The 14,803-nt window shown below is 51.3% G+C and overlaps 1 protein-coding gene across 1 annotated transcript in view; it reads left to right on the top strand.

Annotated features, from left to right (window-relative positions):
• The window catches only part of LOC102936082 (butyrophilin subfamily 3 member A2), a 254,758-nt gene that overhangs the window by 129,482 nt on the left and 110,473 nt on the right, over positions 1 to 14,803 (top strand). The gene's annotated exons all lie outside the window — the stretch shown is intronic.

Below are 14,803 nucleotides of genomic sequence, written 5' to 3'. Positions count from 1 at the left end.
CCCAGGTGTGATGATGCGTCTGGTGCCTCCTTCCAGAACAACACCAAATACAGTGAGTGCAGAGGGAGGAAATAATTCACTGACTGCCAGTTTAGCAGACGGGGTCCATGAACTCCAGATGAAACTCCTTCCCAACAGAAGGGTTTGGGATTCCCCCTTTAAAAGAGCCATTTTCCTGCCCTGTAAAGATGTTGCCCAGCTCAGCAATGCTGGTTAAAGCCTGGGAGAGCTGCATGGAGAATGCGCAACATTGGATGAGTCCATCACCCTGTTGTGTGGTTGTGTGTTTCCTCTACATCCATTGTCACGGCAATCACACTCAGACTGGGGGTTGCCCAGCCCAGGACTCGTCTTTTCCTAAATAGAGTCCCCAGAATAAAGAAACTCTTCAGAAGCATTTACCTTGTTGGGGGGAACCCCCGACACCGCCACTGCTGGAGTCATCACCTAGGCAATAAATACACAAGAGATCAGGGCAGAACAGAGCCCCACTCCAGGCCCATACGCTGCCCTAGCACAACTACTCCATGGGCAATAACTGGCTGGCAGTCGTGCTGCTGAAATGGGCCTGGGGTTAGAGTGGATCACAAACTGAATCTGAGTCAGCAGTGTGATGTCGTTGTGAAAAGGGCTAACTTTGTATGTATGTCTCAGGAGGTAATTATTCCGCTCTGCTCCGCACTGATGAAGGCTCAGCTGGAGTCCAGGGTCCAGTTCTGGGTGTGACACTTTAGGAAAGTTGTGGACAATTTGGAGGGAGTCCAGAAGAGAACAACAAAAGTGATCAGAAGGTTTAGAAAACCTGACCTAGGAGGAAAGGTTAGAAACACTGGGCATGTTTTTTCTTGAGAAAAGAAGCCCGAGGGGGAACCTGATAACAGTCTCCAAATATGCTCACTGCAGTTATAAAGAGGATGGGGATCAATTGTTCTCAGTCCCACTGAAGGTAGGACAAGAAGTAATGGGGTTAATCTGCAGCAAGGGAGGATTAGGTTAGACAGTAGGAAAAGCTTTCTAACTATAGGGCTAGTGAAGCTCTGGAATAGGCTTTCAAGGGAGGTTGTGGAATCCCTGTCATTGGAGGTGGACAAACTCCAATCAGGGATGGTCCAGGTTTACTTGGTCCTGCCTCAGTGCAGGGGGCTGGACTTGATGACATTTTGAGGTCCCTTCCAGGCAGACATTTCTATGATATCCCCGTCCCCCACCTGTCTGGGTTGGGCCGTCTGAGCTGAGATGGGTGAAAATTGGGGGCTGGGTTCCCTGTGTCAAATTTTGAGCAAAGATGTTTTGTTAGACATTTTTCTTTTCAGATTTTGACGAATTTCAGCATTTGAATTTTCAGGGGTTTCTTAGGGCTTGTCTACACTGACACTTTACAGCGCTGCAACTTTCTCTCTCACGGGGGTGAAAAAACACCCCCCTGAGCACTGCTCTCTCCCAGCGCTATGCCGTGAGTACACAGCCACGTTAAAGCACTGTCGCAGCCAACGCTTTAACGTTGCTAGAGAAGACATACCCTTATTGAATTGTTGTTCTCACTCTGCCATTCACCCTCCCAATTCATGTGATGCTGAGTTGCTGGGCGGTACTGAGCTGGGATATGGACACACACACACACACAAACAGTCAGAAACACTCACACACACATGCCTTACCACTGACGCCTAGGCGTTGGACAGGGCTGAGCTGGGATCTCTTCACCCGGTTGTTACTGTCCTTGATCTCGTACCCACAGGTGTAATTCCCAGAGCTGACTCCAGACACCACATGGTTATAGCCATAGATGGCCTTCTTCTCCAAGCCCCTCTGGGATGAAATCTCCTCCCCGTCCTTGCAGAAGATGATGCGGGTGGCCAGGAACTGGGAGAACATGGAGCACTGCAGCAGCACGGAGTCCCCTGGCCGGACAGAGGTCGGGCTCAGATAGAGGGTGGGGGCACGTAGAGCACCTGGGAAGGGGAATGGGTCAGAGCTGTCAGTGGGGCATTGGTGGCTCCCAGCACTGTTGATGGGCCAGGAGGTAAATGATTGGTGGGTCTGTGCCACATCTCAGATGGAGGCTCTGATTCCAGCCCAGCTGTGCAGACAGGGGGACGAGCACTCTCTGGTGACCGGAAGCTTTAGTTCCCGGGATCATTTGGGTTAGGAAAGAGCCTGGAGGCTCAGCTGGGCTTGGTTCCCATTGTCTAGCTCTGTGCACTCTCCTAGAATAAGGGGCCTCGGTGCTGGCGCCCCACTGACCCAGCTGGAGCAGTACGGCTGGGAAAGAGGCAAACCCTCAGCGTGGCCGGCCCCTGGCCATTGAGGGCTGTCTAGGCAGGGAACGGCCAACACCTCAGTCTGCCCCGGCAGCCCATGCAGTGAAGGTCACTTGCTGCCCCATGGAGCTCACCAGCGGACAGCCAAGGAGCTGTTTCCAGTCCCTAACCCCTCTGACGTCTGCTCTAACATCCTCCCTGTCCCTGTGCCCCTCCTGTCCCCAGTCCCCAGCTGGCACAGGGGGCACTGGGAGCAATTCCAGACCCAGGCTAAAGGAAGGTCCTGGAGCTGCGGCAGGGAATGGATCCCCCTTTTCTGCGAATTGCCAGGGGGACGGGACTCAGCTTTGAACTAGTAGGAGAATTGCTGCTGTTGCTGGGTAGGTAAATATCTGCCCACCACCTTCCCCACCCCAGTGGTGCCTGTGCCCAGGCACCCAGCAAAGAAAAGGCTCCACCAGCCCCTGCTGGGCTGGGCACAGGGTCACTGGGTGCGGCTCCCTGGCCCGGGTCATACACCAGCTCAGTCTGGGTTATATAATGGTCCCTTTTGTCCGTACCCTCTCAAGCGCCACCTGCCCGCCCAGGGCTGACTAGTAACGGTGCTGCTGACATTTAAGGACGAGGTGCAGACTGAGTCCATGGGGGGGGTGAGCTCCAGGGGTGAGGCCTGCGCCCACAAAGGGCTGGGAGCTGGTGCCATGGGAAGGTAAATCCCTTGAGGTCAGAGCCGTGGCGTTCTCTGCTTCCCAGGGCCAGTGCCCCAGGGGTGGGACGGGCTGTGGATGTGACTCTCTGACCTGCGTGTCACATTGGCCTTGGGTCAGGGCAGAGCTGAGAGGTAGCAGGACAGAGAGGAGTCGACCAGGAGATCTGCTCACCCTGGTCAGATCCCACACAGCCCCGTCTGCCTTCCCGTGCCATTTCCGCTGACACCACAGTGAGCAGTGAGCAGCCCAAGGGGTGGTGGCTGGATGCTATGGAGGGGGAGGGCTAAATGCCATGGGTAGGTTGGGGACAGACAGACAGACGGACTCACCGGGAGCTGAGCAGATCTCCTGGCTGCTGAGACTCAGCGCTGGGAACAGAAAGGTGCCATGTGGTTAGTGCTGGAGATAAAATCCCACTCTTTTCTGAGGTCCCTCTTCAGGGACAAAGACTGCCTTTAATTACAAAAAATTCCTGATTTGTGTTTTGATGAAGAAGCAAACCAGGCAGGATGTTAGATCTGGGTCATGGCAGGTTCCTCGCACACACAGACCTTGGCTGAGCTGGGACCTTCTTTCCCTTCAGCTCTCTCCAGGGCCCAGATCCTCAGCATGTGTAAACCGGCATTGACTCCAGTGGAGCGACACTGATTTACACCAACTGGGGATTTGGCCCAGTAGCTCTCACACTCAGTGTTTACACTGGTTCCCATTTCTCTCCCACGGAAGAGGATTTGCCGACAGTCTGGGCCAGGGGCTGCTCTCGATTCTGTTTCCTCCCAGCCTGCTACAAATTAGCACAGGGGTCCCAGATACTCACCGGACAGCAAGAGGCACAGAGACAGGATCATCAGGGTGGTGGTGGGAACCAATTGGGATGGAAACTGCCCAGCAGCTTCTGTTTCTGATGCGGTGCGGAGGGGACAATTCACAATCGCTCCCTGCTCTCACCTGCCCCCACTGCCCTGTCTGACTTCAGCAGAAGGGAAGCTCCTGTCTCTCTCTCTGCTCAGTCTGCTCCCCTGAGTTGGATACTCCAGCCAGCCCCTCTCCCTGCTCCCAGGCCCTGTGGTCTGCAGGGCTCAGGCAGCAGAGATGCTGCAGCCTCTCTCTGACCTGCTCTGTCCCCTCCTTGGGTCTGATAATCATCATCGCTCCCCGTTTCCTGCCCTGAGCCGCCCCCCTTCCGTGCTCCTGCCACAGCATCTCTATTTAGGGCTGCAAGATTGAGAACTAAAGGGGCCTGGTTTGCTTATTTGAGTCTAAACATATCACTGAGGAAACAACTCCCGTCCCATCTCACTGCCTGGGGACCCAGACAGCCCCTGGCTAAAGGCACAGCTGGGCCAGGGTGAAAGGTTACTGGGTGATTGGGGGCCCTGGGATGTTGGATGAGTCAGAATTTTTTGCCTCCACCCTGGTCTCCAGTCCATGGTGAGAAGAACCCAGCTCCCCCAGGGGGAAATTCACCCTCTGGGCTTAACAGGGACATAAATGGGGTCTGGGTCTTATGCTGGACCCTCTGCACAGGGGTGAATTTCACCCCCAGAGAACACTTACCGCAGGACTGCATTGGCTTCCCCACCAGCTTAGTCTCCAACCTCCCTGTCCTCCACAACCAGCTCCAGCCACTTCTGCCCGTCCAGCCCTGACTGCCCCTGCTCCCCATTCTGGGCTGTTGAGGAGTTGCTGTCCTCCCTGAGAGATGGGCACCAGGTCCCTTCCCCCTATCCTGGTTCCTCTCAAGTCACCCCTCACTGCCAGGGAGGGAAGAACAAAAGGCAGTTGAGAAAGAGCATTCAGAAGTGACCTGTGAGAAGGTAAGGAGCTGGAATCAGTGTGACTAAGGAAGTGGGGGACCAGGGGAAAAAGCCAAAGAAACATGTGGGATAGAAATGTAAGGGACTGTTGGCCCCTTATTAAAACTTATGTTGGTTTTTGGTTGGGTAGCTCCCAGTACCAAGGGGAAGGGTCGATGGGAAATCAGGACCCTGAGACTGGCAGTCCCGAGGGGCTATGGGGAGCAGCCAACGCTCCAGGTCAGCCTGATTGACAGGGCAGGCAGGCTAATGAAGGAGTCAGGAGGCCAGGGGGTTGTTCCGTCCCCCATGTCTGCCCTGGGTCAGAGTGGGGCAGAGCTAAGGAGAGAGCAGGAGCTCGAGCTGAGCTGCGGGCAGAGCCACACCAACCGGAGCCAGAGAGAACCAGAGAAGCAGTCGAGGGAGCAAATCCGGGTGTGGTAAACAGCTAGACTTGGGGGGGACCTTGACGGGGGGGCTGACACTGGGAAGGGTCCTTCCACCTAGAGCCTGAGGGCGTGTGGCCAACACCACAGCAAGTATCCGGCCCGCAGCATCCCTGTAGCACAGTCAGGACATGGGCAGGAGCCCCCAGGAAACCTGGGTGCAGCTTTGTTGGGGTTACAAGGACTCTGCCACACAGGAGAGTGGAAGGGGAGTCCTCAAGGTCAGGCAGTCTCTGGGTAAAGGGAGTGGGAGCGAGGACTCAGATCCTTTCGCTAGGCAATTCCACTGGGGTAGTGCATATGCCAGGAAAGTTCCCCACAATAGCAGGACCATTCTCCGACTTACAGAAAAAAGTCTTATGAACAGATGTTTACACCTCTGCGGGAAGCCAAGCAGCTGAAGGCCTCAAGGGAAATGTGTCAGGAGTAAAAGTTTTGCAGATCAACTTTTCATAGTAATTGATGCAGAACCAGATTGTCCTGGGATGGTGACTAGGCACATTTCACCCCTTGGATGGAGTGAGCTCTGCAGAGCAGCTGGAAAGAGGTGTACGGGGGAGCTAAGGTGCTCAGGTGAGGGTCAGAGGAGCAGAGTTTAACACTACCTGTCATAAGCAGTGCCCAGAAAACGCCTGTGTGAAGAAGGGTAAATATTTGTGGCAAGTTTTTTAAAATGATTGTTTCAAATCCTTTTAAAAATTCTCTGAAAAAGTGGGTTATTTAAAAGTAAATTTTTGTTTTTTTCTTTTAATTTTCCAGTTTTGTTTTTACAAAACCCCCAAAACAGTTTTAATTTTTCATTTGTAAAAATGGAAACTTTGGAAATCATTAAAATGTTTGATAAAATCTCTCACTTAAAAATCTGTCATTTTTAGATAAGAACATTCTGACGACTCTAGCCCAGAGTGATCCCTGGGGCTGTGGTTCAGGCTGAGCTGCTGGCACCCTGGGATGGCAGCCGGGCCCTGCTTGTAGCTCAGACAATGCTGCCCAGAAAGGGCCTGATCCAAGCCCCCTGATGTCAGTGGAAATACTTCACTGACTTCACCGGCCTTGGGATCAGGCCGCCGTCTAAGAGGGTCGGTTCTCTTGTGACAGAGAAATGGCTCCGGAACTTTCACTTGGAGTGACCCCAACCCAGACTGGCCAGAGGAACAGGAACAGGGAAAGTCTCCACCATGGGCGGGTGAAGGGGAGGTTGATGACGGGATCATGGTGCAAAATAGGATGTGAAGAAAGGGAATTCACCCCATCCCCCAGCCAGAGCTGCAAGTGCAGCTGAGATGTGAAGCAAGAGCGTCCGCAGAGTGGGTTCCTTCTGCTGCACAGACCCTGCAGCTGCCTCACTGCACAGACCCTGAAAGGAGCAGAGAGACGACGCCACACAGAGACTTGAAGGAGCCAGCTGCACAGAGCCAGCAAAGGAAAGATCTATTGATAGATTGATATATAGATAGATGGCTCTGCATGGGGATAGAGACAGAGAGATAGACAGAGGATGGATATGGGGATGGATAGATAGATACAATATTATTTTTAAATACTGTGCTTGGTTTATCTCATCATTAAGCACAGAGACCAAGACTTTCAAAAACAATTAGTGATTTTGGGGGGCCCCATTTATGCCACCTTAAAGGGGCTGATTTCCAGCAGGTGGGGGCTCAGTGCAGTCTGTCTGTCATCCCATACGCTGTCTCACGTTGGGCTCCCAAAATCACTGGCCATTTTGGAAGGTTTGGCCAGAAGTGCTTGTGCCAATTATGCATGTGCCGAATCTGTGTGTGAGACCAGCTGTCGGGGTGTGAGGGGCTGCGTCCCCACGGCCCATTCGAGCCTTGGCCCTGCGATCAAGGGCGATCAGTGCCAGTTGTGACGGTGATTTTGTGATAAAGCTCCTCTGGCACAACCACACTATGCGGACACTGAGCGGCCAGTCCAGTTCTCAGCTGCCCCACCTTCCCTGAGGCAGCTGTGTGAGAACTGTGGGCATCCTGACATGTTCCCAAAGCAGATGGACTCGACCCAGCACCTGCCCATGAAATACACAACCCCTGCTGCTATAGTACTTCATGGGAAGTTATCTGGTATCAGCTAAGGGGTGAATTTATACTGCTCCAGTTATACCAGTGTAAGTCCCTGTGCACACCTGGGTTCTGGTATAAAAGAGCCTTTTTCTGGTTTATCTTATCTTGTTTTGAAAGCAATATTAACGATAAGCCGTACATTTTTAACTGTGAGGATAATTAACAATGGGAAAAACTTTACCATGGGCTGTGGTGGATTCTCCTTTACTGACAATTTTGAAATCAAGTTGTATGTTTTTCTCAAAGAGAAGCTCTAGTTCAAACAGGGATTATTTGGGGGCAGTTCTCTGACCTGTGTTATACAGGGGGTCAGACTATGTGATCACAATGGTCCCTTCTGGCCTTAGAAACTATGAATGAACCTGACAAAGGCTCTGATTCCACAATAAGAGTGTCCCCGTGGGAGTTATACCAGCAAAGCTAGAGAAGTATAATGACACTAGTAAATTTCCCTGTCTATAGAGAAGCCCTGGCATAAAATGCTTTTCCCATCAATGCTCTCCATTTCCTTGTACATCTCCTGTCACTGGAGTATCTGACCCTTCACAATCATTAATGGGTTTATCCTCAGACACTCATGAAGTTCATCCTCCTTTCACAGAAGGAGGCACAGAAAGAGACTAAGTGACGGAGCCCAAGGCACACAGGAGTCTGCAGCTGAGTCAGGGGTTGAACCCAGGGCTCCTGAGCACCAGACCACTGCCCTAGGCACAAGATTGTTCTTCCTCCCCTCAGCCCCGGCTGTCCCAAAAGCCTGGGTGACAATGACCAACTGGGCTATTTCATCCAAAGAGGGGAAGAGCCTGGATGGGACGGGACTGGGAAACAGGGAAAACATCAGAGACACAAGCTGGGAAATCTGCTGCAGATGATTTAATTGCTCTTACAGACAGTCCCACCCCCTATTGCTTCTGGGCTAAATTCTGCCTCTCTCCTGCCAGCCCAAACCCCAGGGCGGGCAGGGCAGAATTAGACCTGGCTCTCCAGCTCTGGTGGGGATATTAATGGAGCCAGACGCAGCAGGACTAGAGAGCGATTGGCTGCTGCTTGGAAGAGGGAAGGGAGAGGAGAGCTGGTGCCATGAGTAGCGGCTTCTGCTCAGCTACTCTCTGCATGCACAGTCCAGCTGCTCCATGCAGCCACACAGGGCGGGAACCACAGGACTAACCACCAGCGCCCTGAGAATCTGCAGAGTCTCCTGTGCAGACACTTCTTCCCCCACCCAGCAGTGAGCTCTCCCCAGGCCTGACCCCGAGCTAGCAGCCCAGCGGGGCCGGGACGTATCACACACTGTGATGTGGGATTGAAGAACCCGCTAACACAATGTTATTTTTGTCCTCACACATTAACCTGCCTCATTCTCTCTCTCTCTCCATTTAGTCTGTTCTCTGAGGTTTCCAGGGCAGTTTATTTTCATAGTCATACATTTGAAGGCCAGAAGGGACCAATGGGACCATCTGGTCAGAGCGTCTGCACAGCCCAGACCAGAGAGCCTCCCCCAGGGATCCCTGCACTGAGCTCCTAACTTCTGGCTGCGCTAGAGCATGTCTGGTAGAAAGAGATGTCCCCTCTCGGTTTAAAGACTCCAGTCCGGCTCACATTTCTGAACACTATGATGGCTTTGGCTGATCAGTGAAAGAGGGGACCAGGGGGAAGGGAGATGCTGGACTGGGACAGAGCAGCTGGAGATGGGCCCTGAGGTTTAGCTCCAGCTGTGGATCCTAATCTGACCTTCCCCAGAGTCTGGGGGTGTGGACTTGGGGTTCCGGTTTGAATTTTTTATAGTGACAGCGCCAAAGTCTGGGTGTGGGGACCCTCGCTCTGAGCAAAAGTTCAGTAGGTACCAGAGATGGTAATCCAGAGTCTGACCGAGAAAGCGAAGAAGATGCACAATCTGGGATGGCTGAACCACCTAACAATGAATGGGGAAGAGCTGTTGGTCTTGACATAGATTTCAGGAAGCTCAGTGTAATGTGCAGATCTGGTGTGTACCGAAGGCCCAGCACTGACAGACTGACTGGGCAGCTAGGCCAGGCCACAGACATGCCCAGGATAGACTGTAACAAAGGATACTGGAAAGTTTAACACTCCAGAGGACAAACCATGGCACATTTTCAGGGCAGGGACTGTGCTATATGATACCTAACTGTACAGCATCAGCACACCAATGGCACTGAGGAAAGACAACATTTAATGATGACTGTACCAGGCCCAACTGAGAATTGTACATCAAGATTTTTTTTGGATAGAAAACTAGATTTTGACTAAATGATTTTTTTTATTGTACTTTTCTATTTGTGGAAGTCTCTCCTTTCTTTGAACATATTTGATTTTTTGTTGGAAAACCAAAAGTCCAAAATATTTGGAAGTGGCCAAAATCTAACATTCCCCGCCACCTGCCAGTTTTCAGGTTATCAGTTTTTTGATGAAACATTAAAATTTTATTGCTGAAAATTTCAAGGGAAATTCATGTAAATTTTGCACAGGGAAAAAATTCCATTTTCCACCCTGCCCCAGAGTGCACCATGTTTAAGCCCTCAAGGGTCGCAGGTGGAATCTGCCAATGCTCTGTTCTGTGCTATGCCCACAGGACTCCCCTGTGATCTCCTAGAGGTTACTGCAGATTAACCTGAAGGCCCGTGTGACAAATGTGGGCATGTGGGTGCAGGTTTTGCTGGAGGCCATGGGCGGCAAGTGAACCACCCCATTCAGGGAGCCTAGCCCCCTACCTAATCTCTTCTGCCCACTCCTCCCTGCTCTCGCCCGCCGGAGCCAGAGGAGCACCGAGTCCCCCATCATAGCCAGAGGAACCCCGGCCGGCCGGCCTGAGCCACCCAAGTCCTGCCCCGCCTACCCGTCCAAGCTGCCCTGAGTATTTGCCCTACCGCCCGAGATATCCAGGCCCGCCTGCCCGAGCCGCCCTGAGCCCCAGCCGGCCCACCTGCCTGAGCCTCCCCAGCTGGCCTGTGTAAGGCGCCCGAGCCGGCCCGGCCAGCCAGAGGAGCCTCAAGCCCCAGCCAGTTGGAGGAGTTCTGAGCCCCACCGTGGCCTGGCCCCAGGGCTTTGGCAGAGAACATTAGAGGAGGTTTGGGATGGCTTAGTTTCTCCCAGCCTCCATTTCAGGCCACCCATGCTGGAGCCCTAGGCATAACTAACAGTGTGAACGAAAGGCTGTGAACCAAAGTAGGCCTGGCCTTGGCAGAATAGTAACACACTGGGTATTGGCTAACCAAGTATGCTCACTCCTGACCTGAGAGGATGGTACAGAGACACACAAAGTTTTAAAGTAACTCCGTAATTACAGGCTTAAGAGGTGGTACAGGAACACACCAACCATCCCTAAAGATAAAGAGGGGATGACAAGATAATGGATAAGGATGTTTGAACTAGCAGTAACAAGGAGAAACAGTGGTGATAAGGGTAGTAATTGACAAGATCTAAAGAGGAATACTGACTTCTTTATATCAGTGTATAAAAGGAGAAGTCACAGGAGAGGCACCTTTGTACTAGTCTAGACACAGCACTCTGATCTGCTGATTGAACTGGTACCTTGTCACAGGCACACATCTGTTAGTGGATCTGTAGCTCCTAGAGGGCACTAGGACTGTGCTTTGTCGACAATCAACCTGGCCGAGCGCCTTCGCCACTGAACCGAGCCTGTGCTCATTCGTACAAGTAACATTGAACACTGCTGAGTCAACACACTGCACCGTCTGCTAGTGCAGCTGGCGTTGGAGCTCTGAGAACGGGAACACTAGCAGCATTAGCAACACGAACAACAGCTGGTAATCGGACAGTCAGAGAAATGTCAGGCTGGAAAGGACCTAGCTAGTGAACAGGAGTGGCTCACGGGGGAGTTTGGCGAGGGACTTCTCCAGGTGAGGAGGAGCGATTGCGGGATCCTTCGGGTAAGTTTGTTGTCTGTAGTGTTTGTGTTTGTGGTGTGCTTGCTGCTTGACTGAAATATACCGTGTGGTCTGTTTGTTTGGGGGACCGTGGGCTGACTGTGTGTGCTGAGCCTAGCGGTGTGCTAGGCGAGGCTGAGAGCTATCTGGAGCTTCTTGACCAGGCATCCAATCAACGCTTAATCCGGGGGCAGGGCTACTCAGGCAGAGCAGGGCTTTAAAAAGCCTGCTCCTAAGCGACCAGAGGAGCGGCTAACGGGAGTTTGGCGAGGGAGTTTACAGGGGGAGTGTGAGCAGGGGCTAGATACACCTAACATTCTTTGCATTTAAAGCTCAAAACACCGCTTGGGTAAAAACAAAGCACCAACAAGGGAACAAGCTCCAGGAGTAATAAGAGAATGCAGGCAGAAGTCCAGCAACACAGTGGGAGCTACCCAGTTTATTGCACACAATGCAGGATGTATAATTGCCTGCTCCACGGGCTGGTGGCGTATGTATGCATTCGGTGCAAGGAGCTGCTGGCCCTCAGAGACCAGGAATTTGGAGACCAGGGTGGCTGAGCTGGAGGAGCTAAGGGAGACAGAGAGGTCCATAGACGAGACTTTCCGGGACACAGTAGAACAGTCCCACCCCCGGTCTGAGAGCCTCTGTGCTGTTGAGGAGGATGAAAGCCTCAGGGAAGGAGAACAGAGGGAAGCGATCCCATAGTTGGGACCCTCCTCCCAGATGATGTTGTGGTATCCTCTCACACTGAAGATACTTCTCTGGGGGAGGGAACTCCAGTTATTTGGAAGAGACAGTTATTAGTAATGGGTGATTCAATCATTAGAAACATAGATAGCTGGGTTTGCGATGATCAGGAGAACCACATGGTGACTTGCCTGCCTGGTGCGAAGGTTGCGGATCTCTCGAGACATCTAGATAGGCTTATGTGTAGTGCTGGGGAGGAGCCGGTGGTCGTGGTACATGTAGGTACCAATGACATGGGGAAGGGTAGGAGAGAGGACCTGGAGGCCAAATTTAGGCTGCTAGGTCAGAGATTGAAGTCCAGGACCTCCATGGGAGCATTCTCTGAAATGCTGCCAGTTCCACGCGCAGGGCCAGTCAGACAGGCAGAACTGCAGGGTCTCAATGCGTGGATAAGACGATGGTGTAGGGAGGAGGGGTTTAGATTTATGAGGAACTGGGGAAGCTTTTGGGAAAAGGGGAGCCTATACAGGAAGGATGGGCTCCACCTAAACCAAAACGGAACCAGATTCCTGGCGCTTAATATTAAAAAGGTCGTAGAACAGTTTTTAAACTAAGGGCTGGGGGAAAGCCAACAGGTGCGGAGGAGCACGTGGTTCGAACATCCCTTACGGGAGGATCTATAAATGGAGATTCCCTGTGTCCTAATCAGAGGAGAGGATGGAAAATGATAAAATACAGGGAGGATCTGATGAGAAACAGTCAAATGAAAAAAAATCCCATTCAATAACGTCATGCAATAGGGGACAGCAAAAAAATGACAAGTTTTTAAAATGCTTATATACCAATGCTAGAAGTCTAAATAATAAGATGGGTGAACTAGAGTGCCTAGTATTAAATGAGGATATTGATATAATAGGCATCACAGAAACCTGGTGGAATGAAGATAATCAATGGGACACAGTAATACCAGGGTACAAAGTATATTGGAAGGACAGAACAGGTCGTGCTGGTGGGGGAGTGGCACTATGTGTCAAAGAAAGCATAGAATCAAATGAAGTAAAAATCTTAAATGAACTAAATTGTACTATAGAATCTCTATGGATAGTAATTCCATGCTTGAAATAAGAATATCGCAGTAGGGCTATATTACAGACCACCTGACCAGGAAGGTGTTAGTGACTCTGAAATGCTCAGGGAGATTAGAGAGGCTATTAAAATAAAAAACTCAATAATAATAATGGGGGATTTCAACTATCCCCATCTTGACTGGGTACGTCACCTCAGGAAGGGATGCTGAGATAAAGTTTCTTGACACCTTAAATGACTGCTTCTTGGAGCAGCTAGTCCTGGAACCCACAAGAGGAGAGGCAATTCTTGATTTAGTCCTAAGTGGAGCACAGGATCAGGTCCAATAGCTGGACTGGTTGGTAATAGTGACCATAAATAATTATGTAAGCAGAGTCAGGATGACCTCCACCCTGACATCTGGTGGTGAGGTGTGGCAAGTTGTGGAAAAGAACTTCAGGGGCTGATCTCATTTGCATAGGCACACCCACCCCGCCTAGAATGAGGCCATAACTGCCCAAATGGTCACTTTGGCTGTTGTGGGATCCCCAGTGTCTCTGTTATTGGGGCGGGAAGAATAAATTGTTATTACCCTGATTATGGGAACTGTGCTTGGAACTGTACTTGGCCTTTTGTTATGATGGAGGGACTCACCATCAACTAAGTAGCACTCGCTAGGCAAGGGACATGGGTTCCAAAACTCTGTGAACTGAGAGAGGTTTGAGACAGGTGTTAGTTTCTGGTGGTGTGGGCCCCCTTGTGAGTGCCTGAAATACCAATTGCACCTCTGTCTCTCTCCACTGTGGAATGTCAGAGCTAATTTTGGGTATATTAAGAGTCTTGTTACAGGTACTGTGCTGCATTCACTTTGGCCTTATGGTGCACCAGCACTAAGGCTCCCACTACTATAAGCTGAAATCACTGAGCACTGTGTCAAGTAGTGGGGAGCCGGAAGATCTAGCGTGCAGTGGTGCTGTTCATGGATAGGCTGGCGGAGTGTTTGTGAGACGGCGAGCTGAGCTGTGCACAGCGGAGCCGTTTGTGAGACGGCGAGCTGTGCAGAGCGGAGCCGGTCGTGGTGGAGCGGAGTTGTTCGTGAGACAGCAGAGCAGAGCCCTGTGGGGCAGTCAGCTTCAGGACACGTAAGGTGCCCCTTACCTCTTTCCCCCACACACAGGCACATTTTAGCCAGACTGGGGAGTAACACTCTGCGGATGAACTTTTGAACTCTGGGGCTGGACTTTTTGGATTTTGGGTGATTTGAGGATTGCTGGACTCAAGAGACGTTTGGGTTCTGGGGCTCAAGAACCGGAGCGAAAGGATGTGGCCCAATTTTCTGGGGTGGGTCTTTGCTCACGGTTTGGTTAATGAACACTAGTTGTGGTGTTTCCCCAATTTAATGCTGATGTCGTTTACCTCATGTTATTAAAGGTTTCAGAGTAACAGTCGTGTTAGTCTGTATTCGTAAAAAGAAAAGGAGTACTTGTGGCACCTTAGAGACTAACCAGTTTATTTGAGCATGAGCTTTCGTGAGCTACAGCTCACTTCATCGGATGCATAGCATATCGTGGAAACTGCAGAAGACATTATATACACACAGAGACCATGAAACAAAACTTCCTCCCACCTGCAGCGGGGGAGTGGAGTGGGAGGAAGTTTTGTTTCATGGTCTCTGTGTGTATATAATGTCTTCTGCAGTTTCCACGATATGCTATGCATCCGATGAAGTGAGCTGTAGCTCACGAAAGCTCATGCTCAAATAAACTGGTTAGTCTCTAAGGTGCCACAAGTACTCATGTTATTAAAGATTCTCTGCTACACTGAGACTCTGTGCTTGCGAGAGGGG

This window comes from Chelonia mydas, chromosome 23, assembly GCF_015237465.2.
Source record: "Chelonia mydas isolate rCheMyd1 chromosome 23, rCheMyd1.pri.v2, whole genome shotgun sequence".
Taxonomy (NCBI): Eukaryota; Metazoa; Chordata; order Testudines; family Cheloniidae; genus Chelonia; species Chelonia mydas.
Note: the sequence above shows the minus strand (reverse complement) of the source record. Positions and strands in the feature narration are given on the sequence as shown.